General features: G+C 54.2%; 2 non-coding genes across 2 annotated transcripts; one reads left to right on the forward strand and one right to left on the reverse strand.

Annotated features, from left to right (window-relative positions):
* Nucleotides 1–17,266: 17,266 nt before the first annotated feature.
* trnat-agu (transfer RNA threonine (anticodon AGU)) lies at nucleotides 17,267–17,340 on the reverse strand. The gene has a single exon. It is a non-coding gene; the product is annotated as a tRNA-Thr (tRNA).
* Nucleotides 17,341–18,717: 1,377 nt separating this feature from the next.
* trnak-uuu (transfer RNA lysine (anticodon UUU)) lies at nucleotides 18,718–18,790 on the forward strand. Its single transcript has one exon. It is a non-coding gene; the product is annotated as a tRNA-Lys (tRNA).
* Nucleotides 18,791–22,381: the final 3,591 nt, after the last annotated feature.

Below are 22,381 nucleotides of genomic sequence, written 5' to 3' on the forward strand. Positions count from 1 at the left end.
CTCCTCATTGACAGGGGGCACTTCTAATTAACAGCTGGGATTCCTCATTGACAGGGTGCACTCCTCATTGACAGGGGTGGGGTGGGGTGGGGGGACACTCCTCATTGACGGGGTGCACTGCTCATTGACAGGGGGCACTCTTCATAGAGGGGGGGCACACCTCATTGACAGGGGATACTCCTCATTGGCTGGGGCTCCCTCATTGACATGGGGCACTCCTCATTGACGGGGGGCACTCCTCATTGACATGGGGCACTCCTCATTGACAGGGGGCCCTCCGCATTGACAGGGGACATTCCACATTGACAGAGGGCTCTCCTCAATGACAGGGGGCACTCCTAATTAACAGCTGGGACTCCTCATTGACAGGGTGCACTCCTCATTGACAGGGGGCTCTCCTCATTGACAGGGGGCTCTCCTCAATGACAGGGGGCACTCCTAATTAACAGCTGGGACTCCTCATTGACAGGGTGCACTACTCATTGACAGGGGGCACTTCTCATTGACAGAGGGAACTCCTCATTGACCGGGGCGCGGGGGACACTCCTCATTGACGGGGTGCACTCCTCATTGACTGGGGACACTGTTCATGGACGGGGGGGGGGCACTCCTCATTGACAGGGGGTACTCCTCATTGACAGGGGGCATTCGTCATTGACGGGGTGCACTGCTTTATGACGGGGGGCACTCCTAATTTACACCGGTCACTGCTCATTGACGATGGGGCACTCCTCATTTGCAGGGTCACTCCTCATTGACGGGGGTGCTCCTCATTGACAGGGGGCACACCTCATTGACAGGGAGTGCTCCTGATAGACGGGGGGGTGGTACTCCTCATTGTCAGGGGGCACTCCTCGATGACAGGGGGCACTCCTCGATGACAGGGGGCACTCCTCATTGACGGGGGGCACTCTTCATTGACAGTGGGCATTGCTCGTTGACGGGGGGCACTCCTCATTGACAGTGGGCATTCCTCGTTGACAGGGGGCACTCCTTATTGACAGTGGGCACTCATAGAAATCATAGAAACCCAACCGTGCAGAAGGAGGCCATTCGGCCCATCGAGTCTGCACCGACCACAATCCCACCCAGGCCCTATCCCCACATATTTACCTGCTAATCCCTCTAACCTACGCATCTCAGGACTCTAAGAAGCAATTTTTTTTCACCTGGCCAATCAACCTAGCCCGCACATCTTTGGACTGTGGGAGGAAACCGGAGCACCCGTAGGAAACCCACGCTGACACGAGGAGAATGTGCAAACTCCACACAGACAGTGACCCGAGCCGGGAATCGAACCCAGGACCCTGGAGCTGTGAAGCAGCAGTGCTAACCACTGTGCTACCGTGCCACTCCTCATTGACAGGGTCACTCTTTGACAGAGGGCACTACTCATTGACATGGGGCACTGCTCATTGATGGGGGGCACTCGTCATTTTCGGGGAGGGACTCCTAACTGACAGGGGTCACTCCTCATTGACAGGGGTCGCTCCTCATTGACAGGGGGCACTCCTCATTGACGGTGGGGGCACTCTTCATTGACGGGGGGCACTCTTCATTGACGGTGGGGCACTCCTCATTGACGGGGGGCACTCCTCATTGACTCGGGGAACTCCGCATTGACAGAGGGCTGTCCTCATTGAAAGGGGACACTCCTCATTCACATGGGGCACTCCTCATTGACAGGGGACACTCCTCATTGACAGGAAGCACTCCTCATTGTCAGGGGGCACTCCTCATTGACACGGGGAACTCCTCATTGACAGGGGGCATTCCATATTGAAAGGGGGCACACGTAATCGACAGTGCACACTCCTCATTGACAGGGGGGCAGTCGTCATTGACAGCGGGCACTTCCCAACGACGGTGGTGCATGCATCATTGGCTAGGGGTCACTCCTCATTGACAGTGGGGCACTCGTCATTGACGGGGGGGGGGGGGGTGGCGTTCGTCATTGACGGTGAGGCACACCTGATTGACGGGGGGGGGGGGCACTCCTCATTGACGGAGTGGCACTCCTCATTGACAAGGGGAATTCCTCATTGACAGGGGCCTCCCAATTGACAGGGGGCATTCCTAATTGACGGGGGGCACTCTTAATTGACATGGGGCACTCCCAATTGACATGGGGCACTGCTATTTGTCAGTGGGCACTCCTACTTGACATGAGGCACTCCTATTTGACAGGGGGCACTCCTTATTGACATGGGTAGCTCGTATTTGATATGGGGCACTCCTAATTGAAAGGGGGGAGTCCTAATTGACAGGGCCAATCCTCATTGACAGCGGGCACTCCTCATTGAAAAGGGGCAACCCTCATTGACAGGGGGGCACTCCGAATTGAAATGGGGTCACTCCTAATTCACAGCGGTCGCACCTAGGTGATGGGGGCACTCCTCATTGACAGGGGGCACTCCTCATTGACGGTGGGGCCACTGCTCATTGACGAGGGGCACTCTTCATTGACGGTGGGGCACTCCTCATTCACGGGGGGGCACTCCTCATTGACACAGGGAACTCCTCATTGACAGGGGGCTGTCCTCATTGAAAGGGGGCACTCCTCATTCACATGGGGCACTCCTCATTGACAGCGGGCACTCATCATTGACAGGGGGCAATCCTCATTGACAAGGGACAATCCTCATTGACAGGGGGCACTCCTCATTGACGGGGGGGGCACTCCACTTTGACCAAGGGGAATCTTCATAGACGGCGGTGGGGGGGGGGGGGGCACTACTCATTCACAGGGTGGCACTCCTCATTGACGGTGGGGCAATACTATTTGACAGGGTGAAGTCCTCATTGACAGGGGGCACTCCTAATTGACAGGGACACTTCTAATTGATAGGGGGCCACTCCTAATTGACAAGGCGCAATCCTCATTGACAGAGGGCAGGCCTAATTGACAGGGTCACTCCTAATTGGCAGGCGGCACACTTGATTGACAGGGGGCACACCTCATTGACAAGGGGCAGTATTCGTTGGCAGGCGGCACTCCTCATTGACAGGGGGCACTCCAATAGACAGGGGGCACTCCAATTGACAGGGGGCACTCCAATTGACAGGGGCCACTCCTAATTGACAGGGGCCACTCCTAATTAACAGGGGGAACTCGAATTTGACGGTGGGGCACTCCTAATTTCCTGCGTCACTCCGAATTGGCAGGGGGAACTCCAGAATGACAGAGAGGATTCCGAATTGACAGGGGGCACTCCTAACTGACAGTGGGAGCTCCTAACTGACAAGCGACACTCCTAATTGCAAGGGGGTACTCCTCATGGACGGTGCGGCACTCCTCATTGACGGTCGGACACTCCTCATTGACGGTCGGACACTCCTCATTGACAGGGGGCACTCCTCACTGACAGGCGGCACTCCTCATTGACAGGCGGCACTCCTCATTGACAGGGGGAACTGCTCATTGACAGGTGGCACTCCTCATTGACAGGGGGTGCTCCTCATTGACAGGGGGCACTCCAATCGACACGGAGCACTCCAATTGACAGGGTGCACTCTAATTGACATTTGGGCGCTCCTCATTGACAGGTGGCACTCCTCATTGACAGGGGGCACTCCGCATTGAGAGGGGACACTCCAATTGAGGGGGGCACTCCAATTGACAGGGGGCACTCCAATCGACACGGAGCACTCCAATTGACAGGGTGCACTCCAATTGACATGGGGGAACTCCTAATTGACAGGGGACACTCCTAATTGGCAGCGGGCACTCCAGATTGACAGGGTTCACTCATAATTGACGGGGGCTCTCCGAATTGACTGGGGGCACTCCCAATTCATATGGGGCACTCCTCATTGACGGTGAGGTCCACCTTATTGACGGTGGGGCACTCCGCATTGAGGGTGGGGTACTCCTGCTTGACGGGGGGGAACTCCTCGTTGACGGAGTGGCACTCCTCATTGCCAAGGGGAATTCCTCATTGACAGGGGCCTCCCAATTGACAGGGGGCACTCCTAATTGACAGGGTGCACTCTTAAATGACATGAGGCACTCCTAATTGACATGGGGCACTGCGATTTGTCAGGGGGCACTCCTAATTGACATGGGGAGCTCAAAATTGATATGGGGCACTCCTAATTGAAAGGGGGGAGTCCTAATTGACAGGGCCAATCCTCATTGACAGCGGGCACTTCTTATTGAAAGGGGGCACCCCTCATTGACAGGGGGAGCTCCTAATTGACAGCGGTCACTCCTAGGTGATAGGGGGCACACCTCATTGAAAGGGGGCACTCCCCATTGACGGTGGGGGCACTCCTCATTGACGGGGGGCACTCTTTATTGACGGTGGGGCCCTCCTCATTGATGGGGGGCACTCCTCATTGACACGGGGAACTCCTCATTGAAGGGAGGCAGTCCTCATTCACACGGGGCACACCTCATTGACGGGGAACTCATTATTGACAGGGGGCAATTCTCATTGACAAGGGGCAATCCTCATTGACAGGGTTGCACTCCTCATTGACGGTGGGGCACTCCTCATTGACGGGGGGCACTCCTCATTGACCTGGGGGGCATCGTCATAGACGGGGGGGGCACGACTCATTGACAGGGTGGCACTCCTCATTGACGGTGGGGCAATCCTCATTGACATGGTGAAGTCCTCATTGACAAGGGGCTCTCCTAATTGACAGGGGCACTCCTAATTGATAGGGGGCCACTCCTAATTGACAAGGCGCAATCCTCATTGCCAGAGGGCAGACTTAATTGACAGGGGGCACTGCTAATTGACAGGCGGCACTGCTAATTGACAGGCGGCACACTTGATTGACAGGGGGCACACCTCATTGACAAGGGGCAGTCCTCGTTGACAGGGGGCACTCCTCATTGACAGGGGGCACTCCAATAGACAGGGGACACTCCAATTGACAGGGGCACTCCAATTGACAGGGGGAACTCGAAATTGACAGGGGGCACTCCTAATTTCCTGCGTCACTCCGAATTGGCAGGGAAAACTCGAAAATGACAGGGAGGACTCCTTATTGACAGGGGGTACTCCGAACTGACAGTGGGAGCTCCTAACTGACAAGCGGCACTCCTAATTGCAAGGGGGTACTCCTCATTGACGGGGGGCACTCTGCATTGACAGGGGCACTCCGCACTGATGGTGGGGCTCTCCTCATGGGCGGTGCGGCACTCCTCATTGACGGTCGGCCACTCCTCATCGACAGGGGGCACTCCTCATTGACAGGGAGCACTCCGCATTGACAGGCCGCACTCCTCATTGACAGAGGGAACACCTCATTGACAGGGAGCACTCCTCATTGTCAGGCGGCACTCCCCATTGACAGGGGGAACTCCTCATTGACAGGGGGCACTCCTCCTTGACAGAGGGCAGTCCTCATTGACAGGGGGGCACTCCGAATTGAAAGGGGGTCACTCATAATTTACAGTGGTTGCCCCTAGGTGATAGGCGGCGCTCCTCATTGACAGGTGGCACTCTTCATTGACGGTGGGGGCACTCCTCATTGACGGGGGGGGCGCTCCTCGCTGACTCGGGGAACTCCGCATTGACAGGGGGCAGTTCTCATTGAAGGGGGACACTCCTGATACACATGGGGCACTCCTCATTGATAGGGGGCACTCCTCATTGACAGGCGGCACTCCTCATTGACAGGGGGAACTCCTCATTGACAGGAAGCACTCCTCATTGACGGGGGGGCACTCCTCATTGACAGGGGGAACTCCTCATTGACAGGGTACACTCCTCCTTGTCAGGGGGCACTCCTCATTGACAGGAGGCACTCCAAATTGGCAGGGAGCACACCTAATCGACAGTGGACACTCCTCATTGACAGGGGGGCACTCGCCATTGACAGCGGGCACTCCTCATTGACGGTGGTGCATTCGTCATTGACTAGGGGTCACTCCTCATTGACGGTGGGGCACTCGTCATTAACGCGGGGGGGGGGGGCATTCGTCATTGACGGTGGGGCACTCCTGATTGACGGGGGGGGCACTCCTCATTGACGGAGTGGCACTCCTCATTGACAAGGGGAATTCCTCATTGACAGGGGCCTCCCAATTGACAGGGGGCACTCCTAATTGACATGGGGCACTGCTATTTGTCAGGGGGCACTCCTAATTGACATGAGGCACTCCTATTTGACAGGGGCGCTCCTTATTGACATGGGGAGCTCGTATTTGTTATGGGGCACTCCTAATTGAAAGGGGGTCTCCTAATTGACAGGGCCAATCCTCATTGACAGCTGGCACTCCTCATTGAACGGGGGCACCCCTCATTGACTGGGGGGCACTCCGAATTGCAAGGGGGTCACTCCTCATTGACAGCGGTCGCCCCTAGGTGATAGGGGGCACTCCTCATTGACAGGGGGCACTCCTCATTGACGGTGGGGGCATTCCTCATTGACACGGGGAACCCCTCAATGACAGAGGGCTGTCCTCATTGAAAGGGGGCACTCCTCATTCACATGGGGCACTCCTCATTGACAGCGGGCACTCATCATTGACAGGCGGCAATCCTCATTGACAACGGGCAATCCTCATTGACAGGGGGCACTCCTCATTGACGGTGGGGCACTCCTCATTGACGGGGGGCACTCCACTTTGACCTCGGGGAATCGTCATAGACGGGAGTGGGGGGGCACTACTCATTCACAGGGTGGCACTCCTCATTGACGGTGGGGCAATCCTCATTGACAGGGTGAAGGCCTCATTGACAGGGGGCTCTCCTAATTGACAGGGGCACTCCTAATTGATAGGGGGCCACTCCTAATTGACAAGGCGCAATCCTCATTGACAGAGGGCAGGCCTAATTGACAGGGGGCACTCCTAATTGGCAGGCGGCACACTTGATTGACAGGGGGCACACCTCATTGACAAGGGGCAGTACCCGTTGACAGGCCGCACTCCTCATTGACAGGGGGAACTCCTGATTGACAGGGGGCACTCCTCCTTGACAGGGTGCACTCCTCATTGACAGGGGGCACTCCTCATTGACGGGGGGGCATTCCTCATTGACGTTGGGGCACTCCTGATTGACGGAGGGCACTCCTCATTTACGGAGTGGCACTCCTCATTGACGGAGTGGCACTCCTCATTGACAGTCGCCTCCCAATTGACAGGGGGCACTCCTAATTGCCAGGCGGCACTCCTAATTGACAGGGGGCACTCCTAATTGACAGGGGGAGCTCTTAATTGATATGGGGCACTCCTAATTGAAAGGGGGCACTCCTATTTGACAGGGGCACTCTTAATTGACATGGGGCACTCCTAATTGAATTGGGCACTGCTATTTGTCAGCGGGGACTCCTAAGTGACATCGGGCACTCCTAATTGACAGGGGGCACTCCTAATTGACATGGTGAGCTCGTAATTGATATGGGGCACTCCTAATTGAAAGGGGGCACTCCTAATTGACAGGGGATACTCCTCATTGAGAGGGGGCACTCCTCATTGATAGGGCCAATCCTCATTGACAGCGGGCACTCCTCATTGAAAGGGGGCACCTCTCATTGACAGGGGGGCTCTCCTAATTGAAAGGGGGTCACTCCTAATTGACAGTGGTCATCCCTAGGTGATAGGGGGCACTCCTCATTGACAGGGGGCACTCCTCATTGACGGCGGGCACTCTTCATTGACGGTGGGGCGCTCCTCATTGACGGGGGGGGGCACTCTTCATTGACACGGGGAACTCCTCTTTGACAGGGGGCTGTCCGCATTGAAAGGGGGCAATCGTGACTGACAAGGGGTAATTCTCATTGACAGGGGACACTCCTCATTGACGGTGGGGCACTCTTCATTGACGGGGGGGCACTCCTCATTGACGTGGGGGGAATCGTCATAGACGGGGGGGGGGGCAATACTCATTCACAGGGTGGAACTCTTCATTGACGGTGGGGCAATCCTGATTAACAGGGTGAAATCCTCATTGACAGGGGGCTCTCCGAATTGACAGGGGGCACTCCTAATTGACGGGGGCACTCTTAATTGACATGGGGCACTCCTAATTGACATGGGGCACTGCTATTTGTCAGGGGGCACTCCTAATTGACATCGGCACTCCTATTTGACAGGGGGCACTCCTTATTGACATAGGGAGCTCGTATTTGATATGGGGCACTCCTAATTGAAAGGGGGGACTCCTAATTGACAGGGCCAATCCTCATTGACAGCGGGCAATCCTCATTGAACGGGGGCACCCCTCATTGACAGGGGGGCACTCCGAATTGCAAGGGGGTCACTCCTCATTGACAGCGGTCGCCCCCAGGGTGATAGGGGGCACTCCTCATTGACAGGGGGCACTCCTCATTGACGGTGGGGGCACTCCTAATTGACAGGGGGCACTCCTAATTGACATGGGGAGCTCTTAATTGATATGGGGCACTCCTAATTGAAAGGGGGCACTCCTATTTGACAGGGGGCACTCTTCATTGACGGTGGGGCACTCCTCATTGACGGGGGGGGCACTCCTCATTGACACGGGGAACTCCTCATTGACAGGGGGCTGTCCACATTGAAAGGGGGCACTCCTCATTCACATGGGGCACTCCTCATTGACAGCGGGCACTAATCATTGACAGGGGGCAATCCTCATTGACAAGGGGCAATCCTCATTGACAGGGGGCACTCCTTATTGACGGTGGTGCACTCCTCATTGACGGGGGCACTCCACTTTGACCTAGGGGAATCGTCATAGACGGAGGTGTGGGGGGGGGCACTACTCATTCACAGGGTGGCACTCCTCATTGACGGTGGGGCAATCCTCATTGACAGGGTGAAGTCCTCATTGACAGGGGGCTCTCCTAATTGACAGGGGCACTCCTAATTGATAGGGGGCCACTCCTAATTGACAAGGCGCAATCCTCATTGACAGAGGGCAGGCCTAATTGACAGGGGGCACTCCTAATTGGCAGGCGGCACACTTGATTGACAGAGGGCACACCTCATTGACAATGGGCAGTTCCCGTTGACAGGGGGCACTCCTCATTGACAGGGAGCACTCCTCATTGTCAGGCCGCACTCCTCATTGACAGGGGGAACTCCTGATTGACAGGGGGCACTCCTCCTTGACAGGGTGCACTCCTCATTGACAGGGGGCACTCCTCATTGACGGGGGGGCATTCCTCATTGACGGTGGGGCACTCCTGATTGACGGAGGGCACTCCTCATTGACGGAGTGGCACTCCTCATTGACGGAGTGGCACTCCTCATTGACAGTCGCCTCCCAATTGACAGGGGGCACTCCTAATTGACAGGGGGCACTCCTAATTGACAGGGGGCACTCCTAATTGACATGGGGAGCTCTTAATTGATATGGGGCACTCCTAATTGAAAGGGGGCACTCCTATTTGACAGGGGGCCCTCTTAATTGACATGGGGCACTCCTAATTGAATTGGGCACTGCTATTTGTCAGCGGGCACTCCTAATTGACATCGGGCACTCCTCATTGACAGGGGGCACTCCTAATTGATATGGTGAGCTCGTAATTGATATGGGGCACTCCAAATTGAAAGGGGGCACTCCTAATTGACAGGGGCACTCCTAATTGACATGAGGCACTCCTATTTGACAGGGGGCACTCCTTTTTGACATGGGGAGCTCGTATTTGATATGGGGCACTCCTAATTGAAAGGGGGGACTCCTAATTGACAGGGCCAATCCTCATTGACAGCGGGCACTCCTCATTGAACGGGGGCACCCCTCATTGACAGGGGGGCACTGCGAATTGCAAGGGGGTCACTCCTCATTGACAGCGGTCGCCCCTTGGTGATAGGGGGCACTCCTCATTGACGGGGGGCACTCCTCATTGACGGTGGGGGCACTCCTCATTGACGGGGGGGCACTCCACATTGACACGGGGAACTCCTCATTGACAGGGGGCTGTCCTCATTGAAAGGGGGCACTCCTCATTCACATGGGGCACTCCTCATTGACAGCGGGCACTCATCATTGACAGGGGGCAATCCTCTTTGACAAGGGGCAATCCTCATTGACAGGGGCCACTCCTCATTGACGGTGGGGCACGCCTCATTGACGGGGGGCACTCCACTTTGACCTAGGGGAATCGTCATAGACGGGGGTGGGGGGGGGGCACTACTCATTCACAGGGTGGCACTCCTCATTGACGGTGGGGCAATCCTCATTGACAGAGTGAAGTCCTCATTGACAGGGGGCTCTCCTAATTGACAGGGGCACTCCTAATTGATAGGGGGCCACTCCTAATTGACAAGGCGCAATCCTCATTGACAGCGGGCAGGTCTAATTGACAGGGGGCACTCCTAATTGGCAGGCGGCACACTTGATTGACAGGGGGCACACCTCATTGACAAGGGGCAGTACCCGTAGACAGGGGGCACTCCTCATTGACAGGGAGCACTCCTCATTGTCAGGCCGCACTCCTCATTGACAGGGGGAACTCCTGATTGACAGGGGGCACTCCTCCTTGACAGGGTGCACTCCCCATTGACAGGGGGCACTCCTCATTGACGGGGGGGGGCATTCCTCATTGACGGTGGGGCACTCCTGATTGACGGAGGGCACTCCTCATTGATGGAGTGGCACTCCTCATTGATGGAGTGGCACTCCTCATTGACAGTCGCCTCCCAATTGACAGGGGGCACTCGTAATTGCCAGGGGGCACTCCTAATTGACAGGGGGCACTCCTAATTGACATGGGGAGCTCTTAATTGATATGAGGCACTCCTAATTGAAAGGGGGCACTCCTATTTGACAGGGGCACTCTTAATTGACATGGGGCACTCCTAATTGAAAGGGGGCACTCCTATTTGACAGGGGGCACTCTTAATTGACATGGGGCACTCCAAATGGAATTGGGCACTGCTATTTGTCAGCGGGCACTCCTAATTGACATCGGGCACTCCTAATTGACAGGGGGCACTCCTAATTGACATGGTGAGCTCGTAATTGATATGGGGCACTCCTATTTGAAAGGGGGCACTCCTAATTGACAGGGGCTACTCCTCATTGACAGGGCCAATCCTCATTGACAGCGTGCACTCCTCATTGAAAGGGGGCACCTCTCATTGACAGGGGGGCACTCCTAATTGAAAGGGGGTCACTCCTAAGTGACAGTGGTCATCCCTAGGTGATAGGGGGCACGCCTCATTGACAGGGGGCACTCCTCATTGACGGCGGGCACTCTTCATTGACGGTGGGGCGCTCCTCATTGACGGGGGGGGGGCACTCCTCATTGACACGGGGAACTCCTCATTGACAGGGAGAACTCCTAACTGACATGGGGCACTTCTACATGAAAGGGTGCACTTCTAATTGACAGGGGGCGCTCCTAATTGACAGGGGAGACTTGTAACTGACAGGGGGCAATCCTTATGGACAGTGAGCACTCCTCACTGACAGGGGCACTCCTCATTGACAGGGGTCGCTTCTCATTGACAGGGGGCACTCCTCATTGACAGGAGGCACTCCGCCTTGACAGGGGGCACTCCAATTGACGGGGGGGGGGTCACACCAATTGACAGGAGGCACTCCAATCGACACAGGGCACTCCAATTGACAGGGTGCATTCCAATTGACATGGGGGACTTCGAATTGGCAGGGGGCACTCCTAATTGGCAGGGGGCACTCCTCATTGAGAGGGTGCACTCATAATTGAAAGGGGGCACTCCGAATTGACTGGGGGCACTCCTAATTTATATGGGGCACTCCTCATTGACGGTGGGGTACACCTTATTGATGGTGGGGCATTCCTCATTGACCGTGGGGCACTCCTCATTGACGGGGGGCACTCCTCATTGACGTGGTGGTACTCCTCATTGACAAGTGGAATTCCTCATTGCCAGGGGCCTCCCAATTGACAGGGGGCATTCTAATTGACAGGGGGCACTCCTAATTGACCGGCGGCACACTTCATTGACAGGGGGCACACCTCATTGAGAGGGGACACTCCAATAGACAGGGGACACTCCAATAGACAGGGGACACTCCAATAGACAGGGGGCACCCCGATTGAACTGGGAGACTCCTAATTAACAGGGGCCACTCCTAATTGGCAGCGGGCACTACTAATTGGCAGGGGGCACTACTAATTGCCAGTGGGTACTGCTAATTCACAGGGGGTACTCCTATTTGACAGAGGGCACACAAAATTGACAGGGGAACTCCAAATTGACAGGGGGCACTTCTAATTTCCAGCGTCACTCTGAATTGGCAGCGGGCATTCCTAATTGACAGTGGGAGCTCCTAACTGACAAGCGCCACTCCTAATTGCATGGGGCTACTCCTCATTGACGGGGGGCACTCCACATTGACAGGGGCACTCCGCATTGATGGTGGGGCTCTCCTCATGGATGGTGCGGCACTCCTCATTGACAGTGGGACACTCCTCATTGACAGGGGGCACTCCTCATTGACAGGGAGAACTCCTAATTGACATGGGGAGCTCTTAATTGATATGGGGCACTCCTAATTGAAAGGGGGCACTCCTATTTGACAGGGGGCACTCTTAATTGACATGGGGCACTCCTAATTGAATTGGGCACTGCTATTTGTCAGCGGGCACTCCTAATTGACATCGGGCACTCCTCATTGACAGGGGGCCCTCCTAATTGACATGGTGAGCTCGTAATTGATATGGGGCACTCCTAATTGAAAGGGGGCACTCCTAATTGACAGGGGCACTCCTAATTGACATGAGGCACTCCAATTTGACAGGGGGCACTCCTTATTGACATGGGGAGCTCGTATTTGATATGGGGCACTCCTAATTGAAAGGGAGGACTCCTAATTGACAGGGCCAATCCTCATTGACAGCGGGCACTCCTCATTGAACGGGGGCACCCCTCATTGACAGGGGGGCACTCCGAATTGCAAGGGGGTCACTCCTCATTGACAGCGGTCGCCCCTTGGTGATAGGGGGCACTCCTCATTGACAGGGGGCACTCCTCATTGACGGTGGGAGCATTCCTCATTGACGGGGGGGCACTCCACATTGACACGGGGAACTCCTCATTGACAGGGGGCTGTCCTCATTGAAAGGGGGCACTCCTCATTCACATGGGGCACTCCTCATTGACAGCGGGCACTCATCTTTGACAGGGGGCAATCCTCATTGACAAGGGGCAATCCTCATTGACAGAGGGCACTCCTCATTGACGGTGGGGCACGCCTCATTGACGGGGGGCACTCCAATTTGACCTAGGGGAATCGTCATAGACGGTGGTGGGGGGGGGGGCACTACTCATTCACAGGGTGGCACTCCTCATTGACGGTGGGGCAATCCTCATTGACAGGGGGAACTCCTCATTGAAAGGGGCATCCTAATTGACAGGCGGCACTCGTAATTTACTGGGGCCATTCCTAATTGACAGGGGAGCTCCTAACTGACATGGGGCAAATCTAGATGAAAGGTGGCACTCCTAATTGACAGGGGAGACTTGTAATTGACAGGTGGCAATCATAATGGACAGTGGGCACTCCTCATTGACAGGGGGCACTCCTCAATGACAGGGGGCGCTCCCCATTGACTGAGGCACTCCTCATTGACAGGGGGCACTCCGCATTGACAGGGGGCATTCCTAATTGACAGGGGGCACTCCTAATTGACATGGGGCCCTGCTAATTCTCAGGGGTCACTCCTAATTGTCAGGGGGCACTCCTAATTGACATCGGGCACTGCTAATTGACAGGGGGCACTCCGAATTGACAGGGGAGACTTGTAATTGACAGGGGGTAATCCTAATGGACAGTGGGCACTCCTCATTGACAGGGGGCACTCCTCATTGACAGGTGGCGCTCCTCATTGACAGGGGGCACTCCTCATTGACAGCCGGCACTCCGCAATGACAGGGGGCACTCCTAATTGACAGGGGGCACTCCTAATTGACGTGCGGCACTCCTAATTGACCTGGGGCACTGCTAATTGTCGGGGGGCACTCCTAATTGACGTGCGGAACTCCTAATTGACACGGGGGCACTCCTAATTGATTTGGGCAGCTCGTAATTGATATGGGGCACTCCTAATTGAAAGGGGGCACTCCTAATTGACAGGGCCACTCCTCATTGATAGGGGGCACTCCTCATTGACAGGGGGTCACTCCTAATTGAAATGGGTCACTGCCTGGTGACAGGGGGCACTCCACATTGACAGGGGGCACTCGCCATTGACGGGGGGGGGGGGGGGGGAGGCTCCCCATTGACGGGGGGGGGGGCACTCATCATTGAAGGTGGGGCACTCCTCATTGACGGGGGGGGCACTCCTCATTGACACGGGGAACTCCTCATTGACAGAGGGCTGTCCTCATTGAAAGCGGGCTCTCCTCATTCACATGTGGCACTCCTCATTGACAGGGGGCACTCCTCATTGACAGGGAGCAATCCTCATTGACAAGGGGCAATCCTCATTGACAAGCGGCAATCCTCATTGACAGGGGGCACTCCTCAATGACGGTGGGGCACTCCTCATTGACGGGGGCGGGGCACTCCACATTGACGTGGGGCAATCGTCATAGACGGGGGGTGGGGGGGGCACTACTCATTCACAGGTTGGCACACCTCATTGACGGTGGAGCAATCCTCATTGACAGGGTGAAGTCCTCATTGACAGGGGGCTCTCCTAATTGACAGGTGTCACTCCAAATTGATAGTGGGCCACTCCTAATTGACAAGGCGCAATCCTAATTGACAGAGGGCAGACCTAATTGACAGGGGGTACTCCGAGTTGACAGGCGGCACACTTCATTGACAGGGGGCACACGTCATTGACATGGGGCACACCTCATTGATAGGGGGCACTGCAATTGACTGGGGGCACTTCAATTGACAGGGGGCACTGCAATTGACTGGGGGCACTTCAATTGACAGGGGGTACTCCAATCGACAGGGGACACTCTAATTGACGGGGTGTACTCCGGTTGACATGGGGGACTCCTAATTGACAGGGGCCACTCCTAATTGGTTGCGTGCACTACTAACTGGCAGGGGGCACTACTAATTGCCAGGGGGCACTGCTAATTGACAGGGGGTACTCTAATTTGACAGGGAGCACACCAAATTGACAGGCGGCACTCCTCATTGGCAGGGGGAACTCCTCATTGACATGGGGCACTCCTCCTTGACAGGGGGCACTCCTCATTGACAGGCGGCACTCCCCATTGACAGGGGGAACTCCTCATTGACATAGGGCACTCCTCATTGACGGGGGAGGGGGGGCACTCCTTATTGACACGGGGAACTCCTCATTGACAGGGGGCTGTCCTCATTGAAAGGGGGCACTTCTCATTCACATGTGGCACTCCTCATTGACAGGGGGCACTCCTCATTGACAGGGGGCAATCCTCATTGACAAGGGGCAATCCTCATTGACAAGAGGCAATCCTCATTGACAGGGGGCACTCCTCATTGACCGTGGGGCACTCCTCATTGGCGTGGGGGCAATCGTCATGGACGGGCGGGGGAGAACTATTCATTCACAGGGTGGCACATCTCATTGACGGTGGGGCAATCATTGACAGGGTGAAGTCCTCATTGACAGGGGGTTCTCTTAATTGACAGTGGTCACTCCAAATTGATAGGGGCCACTCCTAGTTGACAAGGCGCAATCCTAATTGTCAGAGGGCAGACATAATTGACAGGGGGAACTCCTAATTGACAGGCGACACACTTGATTGACAGGGGGCACACCTCATTGACAAGGGGCAGTACTCGTTGACAGTCGGCACTCCTCATGGGCAGGGGGAACTCCTCATTGACATGGGGCACTCCTCCTTGACAGGGGGCACTCCTCATTGACAGGCGGCACTCCCCATTGACAGGGGGAACTCCTCATTGACATAGGGCACTCCTCATTGACAGGGGAGGGGGGGCACTCCTTATTGACACGGGGAACTCCTCATTGACAGGGGGCTGTCCTCATTGAAAGGGGGCACTTCTCATTCACATGTGGCACTCCTCATTGACAGGGGGCACTCCTCATTGACAGGGGGCAATCCTCATTGACAAGGGGCAATCCTCATTGACAAGATGCAATCCTCATTGACAGGGGGCACTCCTCATTGACCGTGGGGCACTCCTCATTGACGGGGGGGGCACTCCACATTGACGTGGGGGCAATCGTCATGGACGGGCGGGGGAGAACTATTCATTCACAGGGTGGCACATCTCATTGACGGTGGGGCAATCATTGACAGGGTGAAGTCCTCATTGACAGGGGGCTCCCTTAATTGACAGTGGTCACTCCAAATTGATAGGGGCCAATCCTAATTGACAAGTCGCAATCCTAATTGTCAGAGGGCAGACCTAATTGACAGGGGGAACTCCTAACTGACAGGCGACACACTTGATTGACAGGGGGCACACCTCATTGACAGGGGGCACACCTCATTGATCGGGAGCACTTCTCATTGACAGGGATCACTCCTCATTGACAGGGGGCATTCCAGTAGACAGGGGACACACCAATAGACAGGAGGCACTCCAATTGACAGGGGGCACTGCAATTGACAGGGGGCACTCCAATCGACAGGGGGCACTCCAATTGACATGGTGTACTCCGATTGACATGGGGGACTCCTAATTGACAGGGGCCACTCCTAATTGGCAGCGGGCACTACTAATTGGCAGAGGGTACGACTAATTACGAGGGGCACGGAGATTTTAACTCAGGAATATCAGCCTACCAGACAAGTGCTTGGACGAACTGAACCACCGTTGACTTATTTTAGGACGCAATATAGTAACGAGAGAGGCAGCAAGTGAAGTGGGGATGATTTGATGGGGTCGTTGTGGTGCCAAATCGATGAAATTCTAAGCACGACTTGACTTTTGGACATTGAGAAAGTGAGACGAAATAGTCATCTTGAATTTAACGTGGATAACATGACACTTCCCCAGCCACATTAAAAAATGAACTCCCTTCCAATCTTCTCTCCTCAAGAGCGCGGCTAGTTCGACGGAGGGAAAAGATTGGCACCCAGGATGCCGGAAAGCTCAGTCGGTGGAGCATGTGACTTTTAATCTGAGGGTACAGGGTCCAGTCCATGTTCGGGCGTAGATTTCCTTCCAGCCTGAACGCAACTGTTTGAGATGTCGTTCAAATTCGCTTAACTTTAACCAATTCCTCACACGCGATTGACAATTGCAGAAGTCACCACCAGCAAAATTCACCTATTTTCATCGGTGCTTAATGGCCGGCACAGCCAAAATGCGCCTCTGGTCTTCTTTTCCTGCTGTCGAACTGTATGACTGTCAGGTTGCGGCGTCTCACAGCAAGAGTGAGTTTGTTGCAAAACGGTGAGACGCCACGTACATGAAGGTGCCGCTGAGATTCGAACTCAGGATCTCCTGTTTACTAGACAGGCGCTTTAACCAACAAAGCCACGGCGCCAATGGAACGCTGCAAGCAGCATTACAATTTGTAGATGAAAAACAATGCAACCGACCGTGGCCCCTGCAATCTGAAACAAAAGCAAAAACGCTGGAAAGTCACAGCAGGTCTGACAGCATCTGGGCACAGAGAACAGAAGCAACGTTTCGGGACATTTCTTCAACCACAGGGTGCTGAATGAGTTGAAATCGCTACCACACAATTTCATTGAAGTCAAATTTTGTTTGATTTCAAGAAGAAATTACTTTTCGCTCTTGGGGCGAAAGGGATCCAGGGGTATGGGAGGAAGGGGGATCACGATTTGATAATCAGCCATGATCAAAATGAATGGCGGAACAGTCTCGGAGGGCCGGACGACCCTTCTGGCTTCTATATTTCCATGTCGAGATTCTGCATCCTGACGGAATGTCAACCTGACTCGAAACGTTGTCTTTGTTCTCTCTCGGCAAATGCTGAGATTTTCAAGACATTTTCTATTTTACTTTTATGTCTTTACTGAAGCTAAGTGGATGCGACTCATGCCCCTATTTCTCATGTACTGCCAGACATCAACAAACACGATTATCGTTGCTTGGGAGAACATGGAGGCCAGATTCGCCAGCAACTTTCTTCTTTTAACTGGGTACTTAGGAGACTAATCTGCAGTGTTAAAACTGTTAAATCTGCGAAACCATTTCAGCCTATTCCTGGGCAATGGGAACATGCTGCCGAATGAAGTGTTCATTGACAATCCAATTTCTTTTGCACGGATGACTTGCTGGAAACAGAGAACACAGTATTGGAAATGAAATGTATTAAAGCTTCGGCAAATCATTTGTCAACGATGTACATATGAACAAAAGTCGTCGTGAATAGTTTGAAGATCAGTGCAGAGAGAACAAGAGTCAATGTTGAGATAGAACCGACACGTGCTTGATGGCCGGAACAGACTCGATGTGCCAAAGGGACACTTTCTGCTGCAGAATGCAGGACACGGAAACTGCTGGTCCTCAGAGAGATGGTGATGTACTTCAAATTGTACAACGTGAAATGCATAAACAAGTACCACGGAGAATTGAACTCAGGAATATCAACCAACTGGACAAGTGCATGAACGACCTGGACCACCGTTGACTTACTTTTGGACGCAAAATAGGAACGAGAGAGGCAGCACGTAAAGTGGGGATGATTTGATAAGGACGTTGTGATGCCAAATCGATGAAATTCTAAGCACGACTTGAATTTTGGACATTGAGAAAGTGAGGCGAAATAGTCATCTTGAATTTAACGTGGATAACATGACATTTCCCCAGCCACATTAAAAAATGAACTCTCTTCCAAGCTTCTCTCCTCTAGAGCGCGGCCAGTTGAACGGAGGGAAACGTTTAGCAGTCAGTAGCCCGGATAGCTCAGTCGGTAGAGCATCAGACTTTTAATGTGAGGGTCCAGGGTTCAAGTCCCTGTTCGGGCGTAGCTTATCTTCAAACCTGAACGCAACTGTTTGAGATGCAGTTCAATTTCGCTTCACTTGAACAAATTCCTCACACGCGATTGACAATTGCAGAAGTCGCCACCAGCAAAATTCACCTATTTTCAGCGGTGCTTTATGGCCGGCACAGCCAAAATGCGCCTCTGGTCTTCTTTTCCTGCTGTCGAACTGTATGACTGTCAAGTTGCGGCGTCTCACAGCAAGAGTGAGTTTGTTGCAAAATGGTGAGACGCCACAAACACGAAGGTGCACGCTGACATTCGAACTTAGAATCTTCCTGTTTACTGGACAGGCGCTTTAACCAACTAAGCCACGGCGCCAATGGAAGGCTGCAAGCAGCATTACAATTTGTAGATGAAAAACAATGCAACCGACCGTGGACCCTGCAATCTGAAACAAAAGCAGAAACGCTGGAAAGTCACAGCAGGTCTGACAGCATCTGGGCACAGAGAACAGAAGCAACGTTTCGGGACATTTCTTCAACCACAGGGTGCTGAATGAGTTGAATTCACTACCACACAATTTCATTGAAGTCAAACTTTGTTTTATTTCAAGAAGAAATTACTTTTCGCTCTTGGGGCTAAAGGGATCCAGGGGTATGGGAGGAAGGGGGATCACGATTTGAGAATCAGCCATGATCAAAATGAATGGCGGAACAGTCTCGGAGGGCCGGACGACCCTTCCAGCTTCTATATTTCCACGTCGAGATTCTGCACCTTGACGGAATGTCATCCTGACTCGAAACGTTGTCTTTGTTCTCTCTCGGCAAATGCTGAGATTTTCAAGACATTTTCTATTTTACTTTTATGTCTTTACTAAAGCTAAGTGGATGCGACTCATGCCCCTATTTCTCATGCACTGACAGACATCAACAAACACGATTATCGTTGCTTGGGAGAACATGGAGGCCAGATTCGCCAGCAACTTTCTTCTTTTTACTGGGTACTTAGGTGACTGATCTGCAGTGTTAAAACTGTTAAATCTGCGAAACCATTTCAGCATTTTCCTGGGCAATGGGAACATGCTGCCGAATGAAGTGTTCATTGACAATCCAATTTCTTTTGCACGGATGACTTGGTGGAAACATAGAAAACAGTTTTGGAAATCAAATGGATGAAAGCTGCGGCAAATCATTGACTCCTCATTGACGTTGGGGCACTCCTCATTGACGGTGGGGCACTCCTCATTGACGGGGGGGTGGCGTTCGTCATTGACGGTGAGGCACACCTGATTGACGGGGGGGGGGGGACACTCCTCATTGACGGAGTGGCACTCCTCATTGACAAGGGGAATTCCTCATTGACAGGGGCCTCCCAATTGACAGGGGACATTCCTACTTGACGGGGGGTACTCTTAATTGGCATGTGGCACTCCCATTTGACATGGGGCACTGCTATTTGTCAGTGGGCACTCCTAATTGACATGAGGCACTCCTAATTGACAGGGGCACTCCTTATTGACATGGGGAGCTCGTATTTGATATGGGGCACTCCTAATTGAAAGGGGGGAGTCCTAATTGACAGGGCCAATCCTCATTGACAGCGGGCACTCCTCATTGAAAGGGGGCACCCCTCATTGACAGGGGGGCACTCCGAATTGAAAGGGGGTCACTCCTCATTGACAGCGGTCGCCCCTAGGTGATAGGGGGCACTCCTCATTGACAGGGGTCACTCCTCATTGACGGTGGGGGCACTCCTCATTGACGGGGGGCACTCTTCATTGACGGTGGGGCACTCCTCATTGACGGGGGGGCACTCCTCATTGACACGGGGAACTCCTCATTGACAGGGGGCTGTCCTCAGTGAAAGGGGGCACTCCTCATTCACATGGGGCACTCCTCATTGACAGCGGGCACTCATCATTGACGGGGGCAATCCTCATTGACAACGGGCAATCCTCATTGTCAGGGGGCACTCCTCATTGACGGTGGGGTACTCCTCATTGACGGGGGGCACTCCACTTTGACCAAGGGGAATCTACATAGACGGCGGTGGGGGGGGGGCACTACTCATTCACAGGGTGGCACTCCTCATTGACGGTGGGGCAATTCTATTTGACAGGGTGAAGTCCTCATTGACAGGGGGCTCTCCTAATTGACAGGGACACTTCTAATTGATAGGGGGCTACTCCTAATTGACAAGGCGCAACCCTCATTGACAGAAGGCAGGCCTAATTGACAGGGGGCACTCCTAATTGACAGGCGGCACCCTTGAGTGACAGGGGGCAGACCTCATTGACAAGGGGCAGTACTCGTTGACAGGGGGCACTCCTCATTGACAGGGGGCACTCCAATAGACAGGGGGCACTCCAATTGACAGGGTGTACTCCGATTGAACTGGGGGACTCCTAATTAACAGGGGCCACTCCTAATTGACAGGGGGAACTCGAATTTGACAGGGGGCACTCCTAATTTCCTGCGTCACTCCGAATTGGCAGGGGGCACTCCAGAATGACAGGGAGGACTCCTAGTTGACAGGGGGCACTCCTAACTGACAGTGGGAGCTCCTAACTGACAAGCGGCACTCCTAATTGCAAGGGGGTACTCATCATTGACGGGGGGCACTCCGCATTGACAGGGGCACTCCGCATTGATGGTGGGGCTCTCCTCATGGACGGTGCGGCACTCCTCATTGACGGTCGGACACTCCTCATTGACAGGGGGCACTCCTCATTGACAGGCGGCACTCCTCATTGACAGGGGGAACTCCTCATTGACAGGGAGCACTCATCATTGGCAAGCGGCACTCCTCATTGACAGGGGGAACTCCCCATTGACAGGGGGCACTCCTCCTTGACAGAGGGCACTCCTCATAGACAGGGGGCACTCCTCATTGACAGGGGGCACACCTAATTGACAGTGGACACTCCTCGTTGACAGGAGGGCACTCGTCATTGACAGCGGGCACGCCCCATTGACGGTGGTGCATTCGTCATTGACTATGGGTCACTCCTCATTGACGGTGGGGCACTCGTCATTGACGGGGGCGGCACTCCTCATTGACAAGGGGATCTCCTCATTGAAAGGGGCTTCCTAATTGACCGGGGGCACTGCTTATTTTCTGGGGCCACTCCTAATTGAAAAGAGGAGCTCCTAACTGACAAGGGGCACTCCTGCATGAAAGGGGGCACTCCTCATTGACAGGGGAGACTTGTAATTGACAGGGGGCAATCTTTATGGACAGGGGGCACTCCTCATTGACAGAGGGTGCTCCTCATTGACAGGGGGCACTCCAATCGACACGGAGCACTCCAATTGACAGGGTGCACTCTAATTGATATGGGGGCGCTCCTCATTGACAGGGGGCACTCCTCATTGACAGGGGGCACTCCGCATTGACAGGGGACACTCCAATTGAGGGGGGCACTCCAATTGACGGGGGGCACTCCAATCGACACGGAGCACTCCAATTGACAGGGTGCACTCCAATTGACATGGGGGAACTCCTAATTGACAGGGGGCACTCCTAATTGGCAGCGGGCACTCCAAATTGACAGGGTTCACTCATAATTGACGGGGGCTCTCCGAATTGACTGGGGGCACTCCCAATTCATATGGGGCACTCCTCATTGACG

This window comes from Mustelus asterias, chromosome 16, assembly GCF_964213995.1.
Source record: "Mustelus asterias chromosome 16, sMusAst1.hap1.1, whole genome shotgun sequence".
Classification (NCBI taxonomy): domain Eukaryota; kingdom Metazoa; phylum Chordata; class Chondrichthyes; order Carcharhiniformes; family Triakidae; genus Mustelus; species Mustelus asterias.